Genomic DNA, 25,218 nt, shown 5'->3' with positions numbered 1-25,218 from the left:
TGACAGTTTTGTCTGACCCTGTCCTCTGTGCAGTAAATAACCCGTGTACCTTGCCATTGAATCTTATAAACTATTGTTGCATTTATCACTGAACTTTGTTAATTCACTGTTTTACACCAATAAACCATATTATTTTTGCCTCCCTCTCACTCCATCCACGACAACTGGGCACCAGTAGGAGCTCAAAAAGTACCACCACAGATTCCTGGAAGAAAAGCCAATGAAACAAGAATGTCTGCATGAGCATGTGTATGTTCCTGAAGATACTTGCTTCCTAAGCTTCATTTCCCATTTACAGGAGCAGCGGGTCTATGTCTGCCTTTCTGAACCAGCAGATGAGAATACAAATACACATTTTGCTTCAGCAGCCTTCTGGGGTTTTTTTTTTGTTTTGGCTTTTTTTTTTTGGTTTTGTTTTGTTTTATTGGCTGAGGTCTTATGATCCATTTTGTACTATCCTGGAACAACATAAATTAAAAATTAATAAGGCATGCAGAATTACTTGTCTGGAGATTGATTCTTATGCCCTATACTCTGTAATACATATGGTGTCAGACCTTCACACATTGCAAAGTACACATTGTACTATTTCAGCTCACCCTTTCCTGTATGGACTTGGTCAGTCACACAAAGCATACTTATGGCACAAATACTGGGTTAAGGGGTTATGGCTCAGCCTCAGCTGCTTCTTGCTCCCCTCAAAAAGCTACTGGTGCAGATCAGCTGGTACTGCAGCAGATACACAGTCTCTGCCTGCTCCAGTTCTGTCAAATGGTCTGAGTTTAAAAAAAAAAAAAAACAACAAAAACCAAAACCCAAACCACAGATGGGATGAGAGGGAAGCAGATGCATAGTTAAGCTGTCAGATCCAAAGGGTGATAAATTCCACCTTACAAAGGCAGAGGGTACAAAGGAGACAGCAACAAACTATCCAAGGCAGCAATCTAGTGAGCTGCTCAGCTGCAGTCAGAATAGCATCTCTGGCCACATCCTGAGATGTGCATTTGTGTGGTTTTGCCACTAGATTTCCAGTCCCATGTGAGAAGTTTCAGATTCCCAATATAAGGAACTGCATAGTTCACGAAGGTATAAAATACACCTATAACGTATCTATTTGCATGCTATCAATACATCTGTTTGCCTTTTAAAAATTGTGTTCTTAAACATATAAACTGGGATTATTTGCAGAATAAAAAAATAATCAGTAGGGTGAACTGTGTTTGCAGTACTGAAGTTATGAGGGTATTACGATTTACAGCCGCTGAGATTTTGTTCCACTGTGAATATGAACAACTTTTAGCAAATTATTGAACATCATACAGAGAGAAAAGATAAAAGTTTCATTTATAAAACCAAAGAAGAAATATGTCTCATCTACTTTTCTAGACATCAGGAAAGCTTTCCCAACCAAAATGATGACTAAAATTATTTCCTGTGTTCCATGTCTGCTTCCCCTTGTGTATTAATTACACTTCCATGCTTATCTGATACCAGTCTGCTTTTAAATCACTAATTAAAATATGAAATGTGGAAAGCTATTTTTAAGCACAGAATTCTATTGTTTCATCAAGCTGAATTATTCCTTCCATATTCAAAGAGGTGATACCATGTAATTCAGATCCTAGGGTTCACAATGGAATAGGAGCCAAACAGAAAGCACTATCTCTTCCATTGCTTTTCAGAACAAAGCTTCATGCTCTGTTTGCAGTCTGTCTCAATGGTTAACCAAAATCACTCTCCACTGGGAACTATCCCGATCTAATTAGTAATGCTGGAGCATGACCACAAATACAGCCACGATAATCTCATCTGCATTCAAAACACAGGGAAAAGTCTGTTATTGAAAAGAAAGATTCCTTCTATTTCTTGTCCCTGCACAATTCTCCTCTGTCTCTACTCTGCTTAGCTGCTTATTCTGGATGTTCAGTTTCTTGTACCAAAAAGACCTCCATCCAAAATGCATTCATTAAATACTCTTCTTCTACAGGACCTTTCAAATCACACTGTCAGATGCTTGCTCAAAATGAAGTGTAGGCACTTGGTATATAGTAATAAAGATAAGCCTAAAGGTCTTTCATTAGTATTTTTGCAAGATCATGTCCACACATTGTAAGCAAGACACTATAAAATACATTAAAAGTCTGGAAATTGTGCTAAGCAGTATCTTAAATCTATTCGAAAGTACTGATTAAAAAAAAAAAAAATAATCACTGTTTCCCTGCTGTTTAACAAACTCAGTATTCACAATGGGAAATACACAATGTCATACACCCATTTGGGCAGAAGGCTTGATGCTGCCTCAGCCATTCAAATGATCTACACAATATTTTGTATGTATAAGATACACAACCTATATCCCAAACGGCAACATTATGAAGTGAAAATTGTGCCAGCACCTTATTCAGCAATATTAGCACTGAACAAGGAGGTACCTTTGCAATACGCCTCTGTGTTGTTAGACATCATTAAGCTACCTGAATTATCTCTTTTTGTAAAAGACCTGTTGTGGACTTTTTTCTTTGGTCCTTTGCTGAGGTATTTTAGCCAAACTCCAGCTCTCAAAAAGCTTTTTTTTCCCCCCCTAAACTTCAATGTCGTAAGAATATTTACAATGCTAACTGAACAAATACAAAACTGGACTTGATTTTATTTCCATCACAAAATGAAAACTGATAATCCTAAAAACGAAGTCTTCTGTATTAAATTTTAATTTTGTGACAAGAGCTTTCCCTCATATGAAACCTAGTAAACAAGGGCAAATTCAGCATTTCCATCAGATTCATTCTGGGCATGGTCAAAAGCAGCCTCTCATGGTAAATCTCACAAAGTACAAACTCAAGTAGGTCCAGAAAGATTTCTTTTCTAGCTGCTTATACCAGTGAAATGTCTGTAACTCTACAAGTTCCCACTTAGTTTTCAAACTCACATACACAGATGTTTCAGACTTCTGTTATACAGTATGGCTTTGCACACTTTTGGAGCTACAAGTTTTGATCAGAGTATCGAGGCTTCGTGTAACAATTCTTTGTACAAAAACCAAGGCTATCAAGAAATCAGCCAAAGATACCAAGAACAGTGTTACTGAACATATACAAACATACTCAGTCTATATATATGCTACTAATTTGCTCTCTTCAGTTTTCAAACCGAAAAGTAAAGTAAGCAACAGTAGTTGTTCATAAGTATGTGACTGGTTCATATCCATTGTACAAAGGTGGCCGTATCTGAAGTCATAAGTGAAGTAAACTCACGTACAAACTCATATAGAGCGTTCTTGATATATTTTCAGGTTGGCTGATACCCTCCCAGCCACCTGCTAATTATACTGCTTTCACCTTAAATGAAGAGGTTGGAGGATGACAGTAATCCTTTTGTTTCAGTTAAAAATAGCCAGAAAGAAATAAAAAGGAAGTATTTTACAAAGATCTCAGTTATAATTACATTGTATCAGTAATTGTAATTGTACTCTGCAATTGTACATTCTAATTATAATGACATGGTAATTTTTTTAATTGTCTAAAATATTTGGGAAAAAAAATTGAAAAAATGTTCCTTACATCTATTTGGCTGTCTCAAAGACAAATAAAAATGTCCAATTTTTGTGCTTTGTATTATAGCAGTACTAAAAGAACTGAACCGCACTGATTTTTACTGGGCATGGAAATATACTTACAAGGAGGTACAGAGTTAAGGTTTAAAAACATTTCAGTACAAACACAATCTTTAAATAAATAAATTGTAAATTAAAGCAAAATACATACCCCCCATATTTGCCTGTAACTCGTTATATAGTTGGTTATCTCCCATTATCCCCTCCTTCTCCCTTCAATTAATTGCCTCTTTCTGCCAATGATTTTCCTTGGAATTATTTGACTGTGTTGGTTGTATGGGGGTTTATTTTCTGGAAACACTACTGCTTAGAAGTGGTGGATTATCCTAGATTTGGGTATGCATCCAAACATGCATATCTTATGAACGTGGGTGAAATCCTGGCCTCAAGGATCTGCTGTGAAGCAAAAGAAGTTTGACTGACCAAAGTTTCATGGATCCCAGTGGACTTCATCAAGGATAAATCTCTGTCAGGATTAGGAGTTGAATATATAATACCCAAATTTCTTCCTGTTGCTTTTACTACCAAACAATCCAACTCTATACAAAATATTTTTAAGAAGCAAAACATATGCATTTAGTACAGCAACTAACTTTATAATATCAAGTCTAATTTTAACTCCCAGTTTTCAAGTTTTGCTTCTCAGCTTATTCACAGTAATTCTATTAATGTTCAACATGTGACCTAGCTTTGAGCTCTGTGCATTCATTACTGTGAAGAGTAAAATTTATATCTCTCTAAATCAATTATACAAAGGTCTCTTGAGGTAGTTTCACCAAAAAAGAAAACTCTCATGTGGTTTTGGAAATAATATGAGACCAGTACTTATCTTCCATTCATTGTCTTAACTCAGAATAAAGGAGATCATATCCAAGACTTCACTGCAATCTTCCCACTCTTCTCATGCAGGTGGTAGCATATGATTACTGCAACTTCTAAAAAGTTACTTTCTTCCTTGTTTTGGGAATGAATTCCACTAATATTGCTGTTATCCTTGCTTTTCTTCTTTCTTCCTTTTCATATTCTCTGTATAAATCTCCCATTTCATTCAGCTTTCTACATTTACTTTAATATTTTATTTCCATATCTCCCTTGATGTCATAATGTTGGCTATTCAAGGAACGTATAAAAGCTTTATTATATGTGAACAATATATATACAGACATAACAGCAACTCTTGAATTACTAAAACCTCACTTCTTGTGATTCTTGGCTATCTTTCTGAGGTCTTCCATCAAAGTAAACACCTGATATGGGCCAGTTAAACCTGAATAGTAAAAGTGGACTAAGGTTTATGATTAAAAACTTGTTAACTTTAGCTATTACTTTAAAAGAAAACTGCTCTTTTCTGTGACTCTAAGAGACTCATTGTATTATACAACTATTAGGGAATAAATACAGGTTTGTAATCACATTTTAAATAATACATATTTGCCCTAAATCTCTTGCTACTTCCTCTGTTTTTCTTCTGACATTGTATGTCTAACTTTTTATCATTCAGGTAACAAGTATATATCAATAATAGGAGAAATATGGTCAGACATATTTCTGTCGCTTATGCAACATATTCATAGCATATAGCCAAAATAAAAATCTCATTTGAAACTATTTTCAAGTAGACTATTTGGATTCCACCCACCAACTCCCTCTCTTTCACAAACATTCATTTTATTCTACATTTAAGGCTTTAACCAAATTCCAATCACAGACAGTGGATTCTGTCCACTGAGTTGAATGGGCTCTGGATCTAGCTCATGCAGGGACACAATTAGGCATTTAAATAAAAATGCTCTCAAGTTCTGTGCTGTTTGGGAATACAAGCTCTCACTGAATATAAGAGAACAACATATATTCACTGACGTTGTTAGGAGCTTTGTTTCATATTTCTGAATTTTAAAACAGCAATTTCTTTATTTCAGCTTATTTACTAAGTAATATTTACACATACTTCTACAATGAAATGGAGTGTAACTTTAAGAAAAATTAATATCTCCTTTTTTCTACTTGGACAAGAATATTTTCTGCTTAAGAGTTACGTTTTAGGCAAGAAATTCTACAAGGATATGTTCACTGCAAGATCAATTCAAGTCCCAAAGCACATTGTCATGCCTTGAAGAATGCATTACAATGTCACATGGACCACATGCTAGAGCTACAATAGGTGAAATCAAATATGATGTCACAAATGCAAAGCAGTTTCATTTAGATGCATGTAGAATAGCCCAAAATATTTCACAGAGACAGAAGCATATAGTATCCTCTGGGCATCAGATAACACAAGCACTTATCCTGTCACTCTCTGTCCATTGCACTCGCTTCAAACTGCATACTCAAGCTTCAGAAGGTGAGCTCCTGTCATGTCAGAACAAAAAATTATTTCTTAATCCATCCAACTGATGTCCCCATACCACATTGTTTTACTTCAGGTCATATTGAACCATATCAAATTATAGGGCATCACACGCATTTGCAGTATGTTGTGTTACATCACTAGCCAATGCAGACATTCAGACTAAGGAAAGGTTTATGTACATACATATGTACACAGAAAGATAACTGGATCTGATCTCCACCTTTCGCCCAGCTGTGGTTTGGTTTCACATAAATCACTCCAGGGATATACAAATACAATAGAAAAGATCCATGCACCATTTGAACTTCCTTTGTACCTGTCTGACACTGACAACTTGCACAAAATCCAGCTGCACAGAAATAATATTGTTATGTGTATCTAACTTTGCAAATTTCATTTTAATAATACAGACAAGCACAGGGATTTCAACTTTTTAGAGTCTTATTCTTTTCCACTTGTTGTCATGGATACTGCATCTTCTCCTCTTTCCTTTTTCTCTCCTTCATCATATTTGACTTTTCTGTGTTGGTGTCCATGGCGACATCCTCCTATCAGTACACAATGCATGTCCCAACTTCCACATTTTTATAATGGGCTCAGGTATTTAAAGAAGTTTCCCCTATGTGACTGATGTTATTGCATCTTAATCTCTCTTTACAAGCAAGAAAGAAAAAAAAATCAGTTTCTGTGTACTTATGAGATATTTTCAGTTTTATTCACTTGGATAAACTCATGAGTTGCAACATCTTATTTTCAGGATGGCCTCTGGGGACAGCTGCCATACATTCAATCCATCACACAGGCAAAAGATGATGCAGAGCAATCAGGCAAGTGTTTATGCATCAAAATATAATTGGCTAAATTTCCAGAGATGCAGAGCTTCAGAAGTAGACAGCGCGAGCAAGCAGGCATTGCAAGAAATTTCAGAATCTGAGAGAACCAAGTTAGGGGATTTCAAAAATACACAGTTCCTCCTACAAGTCATAGTTTCTTTCAAATTATTTACCAACATACACCTGGGGGAGAAGGAGAGAGGGGACAACACCAAATCACCCCAAACCCCAGTACTAAACTGACACACAGGATTTCATTATTGTGTTACTTTCCCATTCATTAGACCCTCTTTTGAGAGGATCCAGCATACACACTGAGTGGTTTAAAAGATCTAAGCAGGGTCATGTCAGTCCTGGCTTACTAAAAGGACCAGTCAGTTTTGGCTTACAAGAAAAAAAAAAAGTTTTCTGATATGATTCTGCATACAATGGGCAAACTCCTGGTCCCAATGAGTCAGTGGCAAAGCTTCCAATAACTTAAATAAGGCCAGGATCCCAAATGGCACTTCAAATGTTCACAGTCAGTGGAGTGTAACCTGGGCATGCAAGCTCTGGGTTTACCAGAGTCCCACTGAAGCTTTGAAAAACAAAGCAGAAGTGAATCACAGTGTTGGACTTTGCATGGCAGCAGCTTTCAAACATTCCCATGAATATTTGGTGGTAGGAATCCTGGAGTACTGTTGTAGTCTTGGTGTGATAAAGCAACCCAAATGAAAGATGTTTACAGCTGCATGACATCATATTTGTCAGGGCACAAGGGCAGGAATTTTTAAGTTTATGGTATTCACAAAAGTGGTTCTCTAGTGCCATAAATCGTAGAAATTCAGCCATTGGTGCTGTGAATCACTGACTTGCTAGTTCCTCCCCAAGATGCAATCCAGAAACATCTCCCTAATTTCCTTCACTTGTTTTTCCATCTCCCCAGGAGACAACTATTCTAACTTGCTTGCTCAGTACACCGAGATCTGAAAACTGGCTGCTAATTACCATATGTTTCAATTCTCAACTTAACTGGTGATCTGGGAAATCAAGCCATGGTCTCATAAGTACAGTAAGATCAATAAGCTATCACCTAGACTGCTGAGACACAATGTCACTATTTGCTATTATATAGTGCATCCACTCTCTGGTTTGCCTCTAAATTCTAATGATCATGTGTTGTTAAATTATTCAGACTGTTTGGTCAAATTTACACTATTCTGCAAAACAAAAACAAAACCATGAATGTGGACCTAGTAGCTATACACCCTGGTATGGCTTCTAGAAAATGTATTGAAAAGGGCATAGTTATTTCAACTATGTGTGTTTTACAGGTGATTTTTTTTTTCATCTTTTAGAAAGGGAGGAGGGAGCTGACATGAATGATGGCTATTTCCTTATTTAAAAGTCAATAGATTCTCCCCCCCCCCCAAAAAAAAAAACCAAAAGCCAATAACTATATCAATAAAAGCAAAAGCACTGAACAGATAAGCTTATGGAAATAGCTTTTCTTCCTCATATGGGATACGTAGTAGTGGTCTACTGAATGCAACAGGGTTGAGGAAATTCAAACAAGTAGCAACTCAGACACCCTTCCACTACGTGTCCTCAGTAACTGTTATCTAACAAATAATGAACTGAGACAAGGAAAAAAACTTCATCAGGTTTGTGTTTAGATTTCTATAGCTACAGAACAGCCTTTACATGTCCTGAGGAAACCTCTAGTTTTGGGAGGACGTTTTTGCAGCCCAGAGAAATAGGTAAGCAAAATAAATTTATATCCCAAATTACCTGCCTTGTTTTGCAGAAGACAAAAAACAAGAAAAAGAGAACATTTACAAGGCAATGCAAAATAGCTCCTACATGGCTGGAGTGGAATTAAACTTGCAACAGACCAGGTTTAACCAGGTTAAAGATTACATACTATTACTGTCAAGTAGCATTTGCAACGGATTGTACAATTATGGACCAAAAAGGCACGTTAATCCACTTTCAGTTTCATAGTTTGTGATACTGTTTTGATTTTTAAGGTGTTTTATGACATTACTCAATTCTATTATGATGCTTCAAAATTAAAATCCTTCATTTGTGGTCTCTGTATCTACTCTAATACTAACCCCTTAAGCCTCTCTAAGGTCATTATCTGATCCCTCTAGTATATCCTCTCTGAAACCTTAAATCTCTTATCCAGGGATCTCTTGCAAGGCCCACATCTGTTCAAAGACATGATAGCCTTGACTGAAAAAAATTAACCTCTTTGCTGGTAGTCCTCTTCATCACCTGTGATGTTTATGCAACATTATCCATCAAGTGGTGTACTGGTTTTGGTGGGCACCCCTTCTAAACAAGATTGTCACAGGCACAATTAAAGAGCAAGCTGCAAGTCATTCACCAAAAAAGGAGTAGAACAATTTGCTTCTGTGCTATTATAATGGTGTTATACACTTGAATACCTGTTAGTTTAAGTATTGGGCATATGCATGATACTCAAAAAAAACATAGAACAGTAACTTGAATTAGTCAGCTAAATAAAACTTTCCACATATTAGAAAATGCTTTCTTTCTGTATATCTGATCATTACAGGTGGCCCAAGATCTGCCTGGGGAGGGCTTTTTCTTTGCTTCTGGTTTTAACATGAGAGCTTGAAGAGACAATCAGCTGTAAGTAACTTATGCCCATTAGGACTCCAGAAATATGTAAAAAATAAATTTGCCTGTTTACTTTCTTACATATTACAACTATAAGCAAATTTGTCATAAGTCAAGCAAGCAGGGCAGATGACCAGCTTTGCTGAACAGGGAACTCTTTGTAGAGCTTGAGATGAAAAATAAACTATATGATCTCTGGGAGCAAGGCCAGGCCTCTCAGGAAGAGTAGAGAGCTGGGGTTCATTTATGCAGGGAGAAGACACAAAAAGTCAAAGCTCAATTAGACTTGAAACTGGCCAGTGTTATTTCAGATAACAAGCAGGGCTTAAGTATGTTAACAACAAGAGGACATTTGAAGAAAACATTGGACTGATACTTGGTGAAGGTGGCCATCTGACTAATAGGGATGAAGAAGCAGCAGAGGCATTCAATGCTTTTTTTGCCTCAGTCTTTTATAATACTGATAGATGTTGGGCTGCCCAGTACCCTGAGTTGGAGGACCACGAGTGTGGGAACAGTGACTTTCCATTTGTGGACACTGAAATTGTCAGGGACCAGCTGTATCAGGTGGATGTTCACAGGTCCATGGGGCCTGGTGGGATTCATCCCAGAGTTCTGAAGGAGCTAGCAGATGTTATGGCAGGAACCCACTCTATCATTTACCAAAGTTCTTGGGAGTATGGGGAGGTCCCTGCCAACTGGAAGCTAGCCAATGTTATTCCAATCCACAAAAAGGGTGTGAGGGAAAACCCACAGAACTACAGACCTGCTAGTCTAATCTCAATTCCTGGAAAAATTATGGAGAAGATCATAATGGGTATATTGAAAGGCATTTAAAAAATAATGCATTCATCAGGCACAGTCAACATGGGTTCACAAAAGGAAAGTTCTGTTTAACTAATTTGATAGCCTTCTATGATAAGATCACTCACTTAGTGGATGAAGGGAAGGCAGTGGATGTAGTCTTTCTGGATTTTAGTAAGGCTTTTGATACTGTCCCTCACCGCATCCTTCCGGACAAGTTGTCCAACTATAGGATGAGCAAGTTTATGGTGCACTGGGTGAAGAACTGGCTGAAAGGCAGAGCTCAAAGAGTTGTAGTTAATGGGGCTACATCTGTCTAGCACTGGTCACCAGCAGTGTTCCTCAGGGTTCAATTCAAGGGCCAGTTCTGTTCAGTATATTTATCAATGATCTGGATGCAGGAGTTGAATGCACCATTAGCCAGTTTGCTGATGATACCAAACTGGGAGGTGCTGTTGACTTTCCTGAGGGACAAGGGGGCCTTGCACAAGGATCTAGATAGATTGGAGCATTGGGCTAGGATTAATGGGATGAAATTTAACAAGTTGAAATGCCAGATTCTGCACCTCGGACAGAGTAATGCCAGGCACAAGTATAAACTGGGAGAGGAGTGGCTGGAGACCAACCCTGCAGAAAGTGACGTGGAGGTGCTGGCTGGCAGCAGGGTCAATGTGAGCCAGAAGCGTGCTCTGGCAGCCCAGAGGGCAACCCGCATCCTGGGCTGCATCACACACGGTATAACCAGCCGGTCAGAAAGGAGATTATCCCGCTGTGTTCAGCATTGGTGTGGCCTCACCTCGAGTACTGTGTGCAGTTCTGGGCCCCACAATTCAAGAAGGATATGAAGGTCCTTGAATGCACACATAGAAGGGCAACAAAGCTGGTGAAAGGGCTGGAAGGAATGTCCTATGAGGGGTGACTAAGGACTTTGGGCTTGTCTAGTTTGGAGAAAAGGAGGCTGAGAGGCAACCTCTTTGGTCTCTACAGCTTCCTGAAGAGAGGAAGTGGAGAGGGATGTGCTGATATCTGCTCCCTGGTATCCAGAGATAGGACATGTGGGAATGGTTCAAAGCTACTCCAGGAGAGGTTCAGACTGGACATTAGGAAGCATTTCTTTACCAAGAGGGTGGTCCAACACTGGAACAGGCTTCCTAGAGAGGTGGTCAATGCCCCGCGCCTGTCAGTGTTTAAGAGGCATTTTGGCAATGCCCTTGATAATATGCTTTAACTCTTGGTCAGCCCTGAAGTGGTCAGGCAGGTGGACTAGATGATCATTGTAGGTCACTACCACAGGGGATATAACCTAACCTAAGCCCTTAATAGACAAGAGAAGGGAAACCTGGTTGCTGAATTACAGCCTCAGAAAGCACTGAGGTAGCTTTTCAAGGTGAAATATTTTAGGGTTAAGTATTTCACAGATACTTTGCTTGGGGGAAGAATCTCTGACAGCAGTATTTTAAAGATATGTAGAGCAAACCAATGAAGAAGTGCCTTAGCAGAGCTGAGAAAGGTAGAGTTCTTTTTTTCCTGACAACTTTTTTAGTTGTACTTTCTGCCTGTATTTTTCCTGTCCTTGAGAACCATCGCTGGGTTTGTTTTTTTTTTCCCCCCTCCTCTTTCCTTTTAGAAGACAATTAACCAAAGCCAAACTCCCTGTACACTCTGGCCAGCTGGAGATTACTGATACAAGCTTAGTTTGAAACCCCTTCAGTTGTGCATTGCAATGGCATATATTGAGCATTACATTCCCATAGAGAGAGGCAACTACTATTTAACACAAAACTCCTTAACTTTGGCTTGCAAGCTTAAATGAAGGAAGCTAGGGCATAAAGCACAGCAGTGAATTCAGAAAAACTTAATGCAGCATAAAAAAAAAAGTGAAGAAAATTCCTAAGCATTCACATGGAATTCTCATCAGGGCTCTTAAGGTAAATTTGTGAACTGGAAGTGAAAGCTTGAGGATAGTTTGGAGCAGACTATCATCATGCCATTTAAAGCTTCAAAGCTCTTTTCCCATCTTGTTGAACTCTTGCCCAATGTAAAAGATACTTACATTCAGGCAGAAGGCAATTTGAAGATTTAATGTACAACTGCTTTTAGATAGTAAAATCCTTCTCAAAGCATTAAGTGTGCAACAGCATTGTAATAAATAAAAGAGCTTTCAGACTCACATCTCTGATTTGTTTGTATTTAAATCCCTATTGATGGTGCCATAACTACCTCTACCTAATTAGACCTTCTTTCGGAAACTGTGTATATCGCTGCCACAGCTCTTCGCATTTCCAAATGAAGGCAGAGGTTACCACAGCACTCTAATTCAGTCCGTCTTCTCCAACTGCACTCATGGCCACAGTAGCATGCAACAGGATTCTAAAATCTCTAAAACTTCTATTCTTAATTTGAGCTAAAAAACTTGATATTTACACATCCAACAGTATTTATATTGTATTTAGTCTTTATGCATTTCTTTACTTTTGAAAGGTAAACCTTAGCATTCCAAATGACAAGGCAGAGAAAAATATTTATAGGAAGCTTGAAATGGTAAATCCAAATGACACGTAGGGCTAGTATAGGACTCTGAGCTAGTCAAATTTTCAAGGGAAAAGTTAATATCAAACCCTGACCATGGGAAATGGGAATATTTTTGTATTATTTAATAAGGAAAACAGCAAAACCTGCAAACTTACTAGGAAAGAAATAGGAAGCAGAAGGGAACATTTACCCTCACTACGATGCTGTCATCGTTTCTCAAGAACTAAAACTATCCACCTCAGTACAGATTTCTTCCTACTTAAAATTTAAAATTTAGGTCCAAGTGTAGATACTGCAAAAAAGTTAAAAATCACTATTCTACCAGTTTATGCTCAGATATTGTGTACTGTATTTCTTCAAGCATTTTGAGATTTGGCTAAACTTAAATTAGACCTTTTCTCACAAACCATTGCTCTGAATGCATTAAGTTATTGGGCACAACCAAAAGTATGTGTGATTTAGATCTTCCCCTTTCTCTGTTCTTAAAGTAATTCAAATATTTGTATTTCCACATTTCAATGAAAGAAAATTATTTGGTTTGGTTAGCAATTTTCCCCACAAGCTTGTTCACTCCAATTGCTATACCTAGAATTTTCATACTAAAATTCTGCTCAGTGGCTTAGAAAGAAAAGCATTCATCTATGCTGCCATTTAGAAAGGGACGTTGCTGGAGAAAGAAAAATCAATATTCAGACTGGAGAATTCATCAGAAAAAAACTCCAAAGCTAGCATTTTCAAAAACACTGGATTGCTTATAGAATTATAGATTCCCTTCTAATCAACCGTATTCAGAAACTGATAATTTTTCAGTGCCCATAACTAGTTGAAATCTCTCAAAAGATACTCCTACTGTTTCTGCCTCCACATGGATTACCTGATTGTGTTGGCTACTGTTAGTCTGTCGGGCTGAAACCAGATCTCTTCCTAGTTAGCTGCTTCCTGAACAGGGAGAGACCTGTTTTTCCATTTAAAAGAAGTCTTATTTTTCTAAAGGTTTATTTATGTGTGTAGAGATCTGTTTTTCCATTTAAAAGAAGTCTTATTTTTCTAAAGGTTTATTTATGTATCAGGGAGAGCAATTCTGCTGATGTGTGTGTGTCCTTTTTCTAAGCCTACCTCTCTTAAATCACCTGAAGTCTGACAAATTTATCCTTCCCGAGACAAGCATACATGGTGAATAAGAACAGTTCAGCTAAAATCCTGCAGTCCTTCTCATTAAGGAGGGACACCTCCCCCTTTCTTCATATCTACTCTTCTGCTGTATGCTCTTAGCACCTCTCAATTTCATCAATCTGCCATGGGCAGACATCTAAACTGACACCAAACTGAAGGTTATGTTATTGCGGTCAGCTTTTTAGAATTGGTATGATCCCTGAAGTATAACAAAAATGACAATCCAAATGCAAAATTTCACTTAAAATCAAGAGTGATTAGTGGGGTCTGGGAGAGTTATTGGTAACCTTGGTTTGAGCATAATTATTCATACCTATCACACTGTTTATTCACATGTCAAATAGCTGCAAGAATTCTAATGCACCACAATTTCTAAAAGCATAGGAGATTGTTTGGGTTTTTTTGTCTTTCCCATGGAAAAAAACAGTGCTGCACTTCATGTTTCCCTGTTTTAAACTGTTTTGTTTCCTTCCCTCCTCTTTACTTAGTCCTGATGCTCTGTCCTATTATTAAGGGCTTCTTCCAGCTGTATGTATACTGACACACACCGTCTGTGCAATGGTGATTTTATAGATGGACTACTCCCAGCATGAGATTGCTGCCCATGATGGTCCCTCCCAGAACTCTCTTCTTCCTTTTATACTTGTGTGCTTTATGTTTCTTTACATTGACCATACTAATGCTATTGGTGGTCACAAAGTAATAAAAACATTTTCCACCAACATTTATTAAACCATTGACAAATGATGTCAAGCATGAAAGCAGTCTACAAAAAACCACATGCTTTTCAAGCTCAACTATTATGCTAATATATAACCATTGCTTACTTTTGTTTCTATTCTTCTTTTTCCCATGGGCAGCTGAGCCACTCAAGGAAATTCACTGCAACCCAAAAAGAAAACACAAGAAATCTACCTGCTAGCAATGCTTCATTAGTATTTATGCATTGATTTTCTTTGCCTTAGAGAACAATGAGCCAGAAATGTAATAGAGCCTTTTTTAAAGTTAAATTCCACTTTAACTGGTATATAGCTTATCGCGTTCCATCACCAATTTCAGTTACTGTTTACCAGCAAAACAACTCTTCCCTGATGGGGCTTGTTCCAACTGTGACCTTGGATATATAAACCAAAGATGAAAAGTTATGCTGTGAGGAACTTTTTTTGTCAAAACACACGGTGAAAGCAAAAGTATCTTAGGAAGCCTAAACAAAGTACAAAGTGAAAGTCAGATATGGGATCACCCCTGCAGCAGATTTGAAAACAAATAATTTCAATAATTTTGAATGAAATGAAGATACTTTTGTATATTATTAACCTAAAAAAAAAATCTTTAATTTTTTAATGAATGATAGATTGTAAGTGCCAACCATAGGAAAATAATCAAATATTTCTAAGCATATTAAATGTTTAAAGTGTTCAAATTAATTAACAGTAGGCACTTATATTTCAGTCAAATTATTAACTGTAAAATGTTCAAAAATATTTAAGTGATTTAAAGCAATAGAAAGTCACTGGGACTTAGGAATGAAGTACACTGAATAACTTTTTTTCCTTCAAGTTTCTGATTGAAAAAAAAGGATATTTGAAGGAATTTGTTTTTAATTGGCCTTAGATTAAATTTTCCATATTCTTTCTTGTCAAAAAAAAGTCAGAACAGCATTCTATTGAAAATGAATCTTGGTTTTGTATTGCAGTTTAATATTATTTAATCTTTATGTAATTAATTTCTGTTATTTTTTTACATTAAAGGACTTCCTTGCAAAATTGATACTGAATCTCAAGGTTTTCAATATTGAATATTTTGCTTCTTTTAAGCTTTCTTTTTTTCCTCCAGCTAGGATTATTTTTTTTAATTCAACTTAATTTGTGATTTATTTAGCCCTGGATCCTGCAAAATTGGCCTAAATCCAGTGAAAACTAAGTTTCTTAATATTTCGACTCAGATGATTTTTGAAACCTTTATGAAAATAAGGGTTTAGCATATGATAATTCAATGAACAGCTGCGAGTCTCAAAAGCTTGATGGTGAGTGCATAAACAGTTTGGAAATGACCAAGATGCTTTCAAGTGCTAGCAGGTGAAGATGTTGCTTCCTTGCTGCTGTTTTGCTGAAGCTTGGTGGCACCTCATGCTCAGCCATATAGAAATGTTTTGTGAGAACTTGTTAAACAGCTTCTCCACCCAAGCAACCGAACTGCAAATATCTGTTTCATTGCTGGTTTAAATTCAGGAGAAACTCAGATACCTCAGGTAGCTCTAGTGCTGGCCTGTGGAGGCTCTGACAAGCTGCAGGAAGATGACATCTCCCGCTACTAGAGCCAGAACCAGAGGGCAGAGCAAGAGACCTCTCTGGTAGCTTTTTTTATGTGCCCTCCTTCCCACCCCCTCGCTCCCATGCAAATGCGATTTGAATGTAGTTGCTTTGTTCTGGCCTGGCCTGGCATACCTCCCCTAATATTAGCAACAGTAGAGCATACATGTATCACACCATTAAAAGCCAAGACATAAAGGAGCTAAGATGAAGTTTTTCCTCTGCTTCTCCTCTTGTTCCATAGAAGTCAAACGGCTGGCTCATACCTGTCCAAACTTTTCCCTTTCATACAAATTTCACCTCAGCCTGTGAAAATTTCAATTTCAGTCTCCATCCCTTCACACATAACAGGAGGCAGCCCAATTTGTTTTTCTACAGGCTGATCAAGTAGGAAATATTATATATCTAACTATCTATATCTTAGACACCTTCCTATCCCCAAGCAACTTCATAAAGCCAGTGACTACAATAACCATTCTCATAAGACCCAAGCAATTAAGCACAAACAACTCAGCTCGAGAAACTGGTGACCTGTAGTAGAGCAATACGTTTATTTAGCAGAACTAGATTAACTGTTGAACCTCAGTCTCCTGGTACGCATTTCATATCTATTCTCATTCAATTATTTTGTCAGACTTTGTCCTAAGTGATACATATTTCCCAAATTCTCAACTTCATAAATTACATTTAACCCTTTTAATACAAACCAAATACATTCTTTACATCTTCCCTTTAAGATCAACTGCAATGAGAATTTTTGCCCATGAAGAAAAAAAAAAAACCACAACAGAAAACTTTTCAGCATCTACAACATTGACTTTATTGTCTGATGTCCTTTCACTGATTCTTTGTGCTTTCTGTGGGCTTCTCTCTTTTGTTTCCACCTGTAGTAGATAAAGACAATTTAAAAGATTTAGGTATCTCTTCTCTTTTGTCACATCCATCCCCTCTGGTATTTGCAGAGTTGTCTACTCTAACCGTGCTTTTTTTTAGAATAGGTTAATTATGCAGGTGCACAAGTTCATGTGAATTATCTTCTGGGTTTTTTTCCTGAATAGTAAGAGGTTCTGGCTGCATTAATTGCCCTCATCACAGAAAAGAGCCCTACTGTTCCCTAGGAAAGGAAGTGCACCAGTGAATAAGCTCAGAAGCCTCTTATGCTGTCAATGGAGAAAGTAAAACAAAATGCATCCTCATTGCTTTGTAAAGCCTGGCTAAGTTTTCTCATTAATTCCTCTGCCAGAAGATGAAGCCAAATTTGCACCATTCTGTCATTTATCTTACATGTAAAAGGTTTTTGGAGCCTTTCTGTTGAAAGTGTATTCAAAACAAGTTACTATTCTTGCCAGTTTAGTTTAAATAAATCTAAATATTGCTTTTTCCTCCTTCTACATACAATTCAATTTTAATTCTGCTTGTTTTGCCAGTTTTCTACCAGTGACTAATTAAATGTAATGAAATTCTGGGCTTTTCTGATTACAAAAAAATATATTTGCAATATATGTTTATGTGCATATCTATATATTTGCATATAAAATTTGATTTAAGAAATAGATTGTTTGAAAACTTTACCATAACACCTCTACTACATTGCCTTACATTAAGAAGCCTGAGGTTGCAGCATGGTGATGGTTTTCCCTTATCATATTTTCATGCACAACACCACACTATCAGGTACTCCTTTTCCAAAATAATAGCTCCAAAAGGCGTAACTATACTGAAAGAGCAATATTGACCATTCTTGAAACAAAGGCCATTCAGTACATTTGAGGTAGAGTTCAGCTGGGGGTCTCCATGGTTCTGCTACATCCTGGGACACAGGCAAACAATTGAGTACCAGGCCCCACATCAGTCAATAATAGCTCCGCTCCTTCCCCTTATTATTTTAGCCTTAGAAGGACAGTTTCAGGCTGCAAGTATACAAGCAAATACAGAATTTGGCCTGGTAAATTAGCTCCTTTTGCATTGTATCAGCACTGCACCAGTGCAGCTTTGGCGTTATTGTTGCTATAGTGTCCTATTACTAAGAGATTGACAGGCAAGGGTTAATGATTTTCTAGATGATTGTGATGGACACTCAGACTCACTCCCTTTTTGCCTCTAAAAATAAATGGAAACATTTATTGTTCACCAAAATAATATGAGATTGCTATGGACTATTGCTTTGGAAGAAAGAAAAAGAGAATTTTCCTGTTGTTTCTAACTTCTGCTATTTTTTATAAGCCAGACATGCACTTAAAACCTGTGCAGGATTTATAAGCCCAGATTTCAGCTCCTGTTTTGAATTTGGAATTTTAATTGCCATAACAACATAATGCATTTTTGAACTTGTCATAACTATTTCGCAAGCCTGTTTGTTCTTTGATTTCACAGAAATATATTGAGCTGTGTTTTCCTCTGAAATGTACAATGGGTAAAATGTCAGTAAGCTAATAAAAAATCTGGAAAGAAGTAACAAAAAATGTCATAAACTCCCGCATTGAAGTTCGGCAGGCCAGGATCATAATAAAATCTTCGTATTTTTAACCCATTAGGAGACAATGTCTGGGTATTACAAAAACTAAATCACATTTTATCTTCTGGGGAGAGGGGGAGAATCACTCATGTGTGACCTACATGTACGAGTACCACTTCCCCTTAAGGAACTCCACTTTCTAGACTGTGATATTTCAAAGTGAAACAGAGATACAATGGATCTCTGTTTGTTTTTCAGAGGTTACAATGCTCCACAGTGTGAATTTTGACTACTTGATGAATACTTATTTTCAGTGATTCCCAAATACAATTTATTCAGTCACAAATAGAAAGATAGGTTGTTCAGCTGTCAGCCAAGTGCTACAGTCAGAAAGCTGGGTAGGTATAGTCACGGTCAGATATAGTCACCTGAAATTACTAAACAACTCTCATGCCATACAGTCACCCTTCTTCCCAAGCAACCCTAAGTATTTTCTTGCACTGACACCACAGAATGTTTTATTTCCTGCTGTTCCTATCTTTATTATAATTTTATCCTCTTTTTGCAGTGCAGCAAAATATTTTTGCTTGTACTCTACCGAAGTAGAAACTCTGAATATTTTTCCCATATATACTTTTATCTAAACTAGAAAGGGGAAACATTGTTTTCAGTGAAATCGGCACATGCACTCATCAACTGATGGAACTGTAATTAGACTTTTGTTTCCCACCGTTTCTCTAAACAGTATTTACTGCTGGTCCTTGCCTCGAGCATCTGATCAGAATTCAAATTTTTCCTTATCAGCTTCTCCAGACAACATAAAGTTTTTTCATAAGAGCTGTCCTTTAAATTGAAGCACATTGTCTTATAAACATACATTATAAATACTTTCCTAATCATTCTTACAGGGCAGTTTATATTGGCTCCATTCATAGAATTAAAATGCTTCTTAAATAAGTCCTTAAGTGCATATAAGAAGTATCTTGAAAGGTTTTATCTGTGTTTACTTTACATAAAGTAATTTCGTCTAGACATTAACTTGTTAATACCACAGGATAGTATTACAGATGGTGATGTAATGGGAGTTGCATAATAAAACAGGAAATATTCCTTGTTTATACAGGAAAATACTGTAAATTGCTAGAGATGTATTTCCATCTATTAACAGTACCCATTTGTTAGTAATTAATCTAGAAAAATATCTGAAACTTTTTACCTGCTTTGCATTAAAAACTATGAAGAAATATGTTGTAATCTTAGACGTTAACTCTGTGTTAATTAGCATTAATAGCTGCCATTGCTTCAGAGAAATGTTAAAATTGAGGATCTTTTTTTGGTCAAGTTTTTAACATATCCACTTTTGTTAAATAGTAATAACTTTAGCTATGTTGTCTTGAGCTATATCTGCCTATATATATGGATGATTCTTGATTTCTAAATCATAAGCCATATACCACTTTGAGAAGGAAATTTGAGAAGGAAGAAAGATCTCAAAGATACTACTTTTGTGAGGAAAGGCTCACCAAGGTAAGGGGGCCTCCATGAGCCAGCCTGAGACTGTAGCAGTTTATCTTAATCATTGGCTGTTTCTATCTAAATCCTGGTAGCAGAGCAAGAATTGACAGTAATTGTTTAAGGGATTCATAACTTCTGCCTTATGAATTGCTACAAAGACTATTAGCAGGAAAACAAGAGCATGAAGAGAATGAAAGAGCTACAGTACATGAGATTATTTTTGTGGTGTTCATTGAAACTGAATATCTACCTACAAAATCAATAAAAGGTGATAGATCTGAGGATTAAGAAAATGCTATTTGAAAACTACATGAGGGTTATTTAGTAAGACTTCCTATTATCTCAATGACAAGATTTAAGATTTCCCTGTTCCATAGGCCAAGGAAAGAAACTGGGATGCAATCTAACTGCTAAGGCACAGAGGCTTTGGCCAGGAAAGCAAGTGACTTTGATGTATCTTTCCAATGTCTTCCCCATTCCATCTTACGTTAAAATTTATGAAATATGTTAGGTATTGCATGGAAAAATGCAGGTATTTATCTTCAAAGAAAAAATCAACTGCACAGTGGGCAGTTCATAAAAAAGAAAATGCACAAAGAAGGAAAGGTGGTAATTTTTTCCTCCCATCATGGATTACAAAGATGAGTGGGAGGACAAAAATCTAAAAGGTAGATGTTCACGCTGATGTCTCTCTGCACTTGTCCTATCCAACGTAGTCTTCCATTTGTACAATTCCAACCATCATTTTGTAAAGAACACTTTTCAAATAGCTGAAGATACACATTTTTAATATGTTCACAACAAAAAAGCTTCCTTGAAATATCAGAAATATTTTATATGAATAAGCTTCTGAATTTAATTATGGATTTCTGATTCCAGTAGCAGCTAATGCACAAAAACATGAGAAATGAGGACAAAAATGATATTTTTAAAGGTGGGGGAAATACAGTACATTCGGTACTTCTTAACGCAAAATACAGAGAAGATCAATGTATTTTAAGATGTACGCCTTGCAACACTCCATTCCGCCCCCCACCCTACAAATGTGTTTTACATACTACGTGTAAACATGCAAGATTTTTTTTTTAAATATTATACATCAGGGTGCTGCAATGGTTGCTTTTTAAAGCATCAAGATTACCTATCACTTGTCACACATTTACGACTTAAAACCAAAAACATTGCAAGTCAGGTAAAATTATTAAAGAGCTATATAGCTATGACGAGATGTTTCTTTAAGAGCCATGATAGCAGTCTCAATAGAGAGTCACCAATAGAGGTGACCAAGTCTAGTGTGAGGCATCACAATTCTTTGCTATTACATAATGAAGAGGTACTTTCAGAATTACATCTAATAAATTGTTAAGTCTATATCACTTTGAAAATAACTGATTTTTTTACCTAAAGGGTCTTTTGCAAAGCAAATCTGCTCTCCATGGAAAAAGATAGTGTTGTATTAACCATAACAGAAAATTTCTTTTTCTGAAGGCCTCTACTGCTTTTCATGAAGTCAATCTCCTGTCTCTCAGTTTTCATTTGTAGATTGTAAAAAGAAAGTAACATACAGAGTATCTGGTTCATTTCCAAAGAACAGAAGTGAGCATTAAATTTAATTTTCTTTCCTTTCTCTTCATTCAAGAGAAAGGATAAGATCAGATTGCCACAGTAAAACCTGGAACTTTTAAAAAGGACAAGTCAACATAGGACAGTTATGAATCCATGGAGATTTAATGCTTCTCTGAGTATGAGAGACTTTTATTCAAAAGCTTGCTTAAGTACAGGAAGAGAGTCCAATTAACTTGAGCAGCTTTGGGATTGGAAAGAATAAGAAATCCCAGTGAAGATTAACAGAGTTGAAACAAGAAGGACATGCAGTGAGGTATGGGCTATATGGGGTTTTAGTACTTTTAGCCTAAGCCAGAAAGACTGAGGATGGAAACTATCACAGAAACAGGAAGGCAGAGTAGGGTGAAAACAGTGCACATAAACAAAAACCAGAAAACGAAGAAAAAAGGAGTTGTCCCAACTGTGTTGTCTTGTACTGCCTAGGTAGCATAATGTACCAGCAATATGGAAAATAGGAGCCCATGTGACAAATATAGGAGCAAGATGCTATGCTGACAACAGCAGGGCAAACTTTTACTCCACTTTTATGTACCAAGTTAGCAAAACAGTCTTTTCCTGTTCATTAGGGTCCAGACCAAGACAGTTCAATGTACATACATTAGCAAATGGCAATTGCTTTCATTCACTACAGAGTATCTACATAATGACCAAATTCAAAACAGTGGCTTGCTGATAGAGAATTATATATTGGCAATCTTTTAAACTATTATAACTACTCGATCTTCACAGGCATACCATTTATTGCACAAGCAGCAGCATTCTCAAAAGAATTAATAATTTTGCCATGTGCAAAATGGAAATAGTGAAGAAAATCATTATGCTACAGCATAAGCACATAGAAAGAAAACAATTCCAGCTTTGAAAAAAATCCACTACTGAACTATTTTTTATATGAATTGTCATTTTCATCCTCCCTGGAAAAAACAGAGGAGAAAAGAAAATCAAGGAGTGTCCCTCTTAACTAACAATATATTCACATACATGTGAAGTGTTCTTCTGCATAGTAAAAAAAATAGTCCCTTATATTTCTTTGTAGTTTTCTATTTCTATCATAGAACTACATGACAGATTGTTCATATCTGTCAACTTGGACCTTAATAGCACTACAGAAGCTTCACATCAGCAAAACATATTTAAAACAAAACCTTTTCTTTTTTTTTTTTTTAGTAATTTTTCCAAACCCCTTGAATTTTAATAAGCAGAAGCCACAGCCTGCAAAGACAGATATGCATTCCTCAGAGAGGCAATACCTTGCACCAATGGAAATTAGTGTTCTTTTTTATACACAGAATAGGAATAAAACTGTTCTTGACATCCCTTGTTCTGAAGACAAGTTATCATTGACTGTTCACTGTAACAACATTACACTAGAAATAACATCTGTGTTTTCATGTATAATTTGGCAAAAATGTAATTAATACTCTGTAAAACCAAACAAAAATAGGATCCAATAAAACGCGGCTACTGCATTTCCAGCTCAGATTTCCCTTGCAGGTCTCAAATATGAAGCATTTCTCACTTGAGTTTCCAGCTGGGTCCATTTCATAGATAAAACCTAACAATAGACACAAAAGGTATTATATTCTAGAAATTCTGTATTTCTGGTTCCCAGCTGTAGCTTGAGGGCCATCTTGGAATTAAATACACCATCATTTTACATGTATCAATCTATTATCTTAAAGTAATCCTCTACTTCGGACGGGCAAAAGTGACATCGAGATTGTCAGCATCCTTAGGTGGAAAAGAGCTAATGGATTCAAAATTTTCTGATAATACAAATTCAAGACCTAGAACTGACTTTCCCAAAGATTGTCCTTCACGTATAAAGCTCATTAAAAAGCTGGAATATGAACCGGAGTCTCAGTTTTGATTCAGTCCTTTTTCTCATATGCATTTTCCCCTCATCAGCATTTTAAAAAATTTTTATTCCTAAGCCATTCAAGACTGCTCTTCATTATAATTATTTTGTCTTCCAGTTGTTCAACTACCTCATTTTGTTAGTCTTGAGGAGTCACCCATCAACCCTCTCTGACCCTACGCCTCTCATGAGGCCTTGCACCCATTGCACAGCAGTGATATATGCGTTTGGGCTACTGTCCATACCCCCACACACCGCCACCTCACACCCCTCATCTTCCTGCAGAGCCTATATCCATCCCTCACAGCACTTTGGTCATGTATGCAGCAAAACATGCACCATGCCACTGCAATCTCAGTGATGACACAGCCGGCGGGTAAACACAGTCTTTGAGTTCCTCCTGTTTGTTTCCCTAAAAAAAAAAAAACAAACCACACTAACCAGCTAACAGTTTTCAAGATCAAGTGATCAAACAGGATTAGATCTTCTCCTATTGTAGACTAATTTTTAGTTCACTTCTTAGTCCAGCACTTTGTCCACAGTTTTCAGAAACACAGTGTTTCATTGCATTAATCCTCACATGGTTTTCCTGAGTTACTTAATACAGAATTCAGTGTGTATATGTAACAAATTAGTTTTTCCCAGTGTGTTCCAATTTACACTTTTCAAACAAGAACTCCACCTGTCATGAGACTTCCTCCTGTGCCTGGCTTATAATTAAGATTCTTCCCCAAAACTTCCTTGAGGACATTTAGATTCTGATTATTCTGAATAATTTTGCAACTATAAACATTCCCATTCATTCCCTCAGGACATTAAGGCTCTAGCTATACCTACATATAGCACTTATTCTCTAAAGAGTTCTTTAAATAGCCAGGCATCTCAATATAGAAGTCTCAAATCCTAATTTAACTCTTCCTCTCTGACCTTCCATGGCCAGTGGGCCAGTACACAGGAGGAGCCACCCAGTTCCACACAGGGACATGTGATTGAACAAAATCACCAAGATATATGTGCAAAGTCATTGATCATAGCAAAATTGCACAGAAAATAGCTGCTGCTCAACCCCAACACCAAGGTAATGTGCTTTCAAATGACACATTTCTCCTACCCCATCAGGACAAGCACAGCCCTTGAGTGAACTTGCATGTAAATAATACAATTTTACACTGAAATGAATACATGTTCTGCAGTAAAAAGAAGAGAGAGGAGGGAAAAGGAGCCGATTGTTAACACTTCATTGTAATTTGCCATCTGGCTGAATCCAACAAAGAAGGTTTTAACACAAATCCAAAAGTCTAAATTTAGTCCCTAAAAGACAAAACTGAATACCTCTCTAGAACTGCAAAGACTCCCTTTAATTTGCTCATGACAGAAGAAACAAACTTCCTTTTTATTGTGCCAGATAAGGTGGTTAAAAATTGTTCATTCCAAATGTCTGATAATGGATTGCATATAAATGTTTTCCTTTTTTGAAACCTAAAAATGTAAAATGATTTTATAAGGATAAAAGGGAAAG

The sequence above is a fragment of the Egretta garzetta genome, unplaced genomic scaffold (assembly GCF_000687185.1).
Source record: "Egretta garzetta isolate BGI_Z169 unplaced genomic scaffold, ASM68718v1 scaffold11, whole genome shotgun sequence".
In the NCBI taxonomy this organism is placed as follows: Eukaryota; Metazoa; Chordata; class Aves; order Pelecaniformes; family Ardeidae; genus Egretta; species Egretta garzetta.
This window is presented reverse-complemented; position numbering follows the sequence as displayed.